Source organism: Anolis sagrei, chromosome 7 (genome assembly GCF_037176765.1).
Source record: "Anolis sagrei isolate rAnoSag1 chromosome 7, rAnoSag1.mat, whole genome shotgun sequence".
NCBI classification, from domain to species: domain Eukaryota; kingdom Metazoa; phylum Chordata; class Lepidosauria; order Squamata; family Dactyloidae; genus Anolis; species Anolis sagrei.
The window spans coordinates 42,150,839-42,152,217 of record NC_090027.1 but is presented as its reverse complement, the minus strand read 5'-3'; positions in this window follow the sequence as shown (position 1 = coordinate 42,152,217).

Below are 1,379 nucleotides of genomic sequence, written 5' to 3'. Positions count from 1 at the left end.
TCCTCCTCCTCCTCCTCCTCCTCCTCCTCCTCCTCCTCCTCCTCCTCCTCCTCCTCCTCCTCCTCCTTTTTGCCTCACAGAAGCCTTTTGCTCCTGAACTCATTTTGCAGTCCCTTCGCCGTCTTATCTGACAAGTGGAATTACCTTTACCAAGAAGCCGTGCTCTTCCACAACAAAGGTGTGGGGAGCAGGGTGGGATGAGGGAATCGGCGGACAAATAAAAAGGTTTCTTTTTGAACAACCTCACGGGGCCCCGTGTCCTGGGACGTCACTGCTTTCTGTGTGCATGAGGCGAGTGATCTGAGAATGTGGACATTTTGAGATAATGATATAAGCAGAGGATGTGGGGAGTGCCTGAAATACCTGGATGCCAAGCAACCCCTGTGGCAAATGTGGCAAGCGTGTGTAGTATGTTGTTGCACTCCAGAGCAGGAATAACCCTCTGATTTTTAAAAAAACACCACACGTTGAGTAGGAAAACTATCCTTTTTTTACTGAAGGTAAGTAAAAGCAGCAAAGTAGAAAAACACTTTAAGGGAATAGATAAATCCAATTAGGTAAGAAGATAAGCAGGAACAAAATAGTCCATGGTAGGGTTCAGCAAAGTTCAAAAACAAAGCCCAGACATCTATATAAATAAAAATGTAATGTTCGTTTGTGGGATTAACAGAACTCAAAAACCACTGGATGCATTGACACCAAATTTGGACACAAGACACTTAACAACTCAATGTATGTCCTTCACTCAAAAAAAGATTTTGTCATTTGGAATTTATAGTTCACCTACAATCAAAGAGCATTCTGAACCTCACTAACGCTGGAATTGAACCAAACTTGGCACACAGTTCTCCCACAACCAACAGAAAATACTGGAAGGGTTTGGTGGGCAGTGTCTTTTGGTTTTGGAGTTGTAGTTCACCTACATCCAGAGATCACTGTGGACTCAAACAATGATGGAGCTGGACCAAACTCCATATGCCCAAAGGTGAACACTGGTGGAGTGTGGGGAAAATAGAATCTTGACATTTGGGAGTTGTAGTTGCTGGGACCTGTAGTTCACCTACAATCACAGAGCATTCTGAACCCCACCAATGATAGAATTGATCCAAATTTCCCACATAGAACCCCAATGTGGGCCACAGCAATGCGTGGCAGGGGACGGCTAGTCTCTAATAAAATCCAAAGAAACAGGGAAACGTTGATCCAAGGCATTAATAGGTAATCACAAGAGTCAAAGAGTCAAACCATACAGCAAGAAGTCCTTAAACATGAATCTTCTAAGTAAGGTTTTCATAAGACAAGAGCAAGAACTTAGCAGGAATCTGAAATGATGCTTCATCTGACTATATTTCCCATGCGTGAGACTTTATATCCTCACA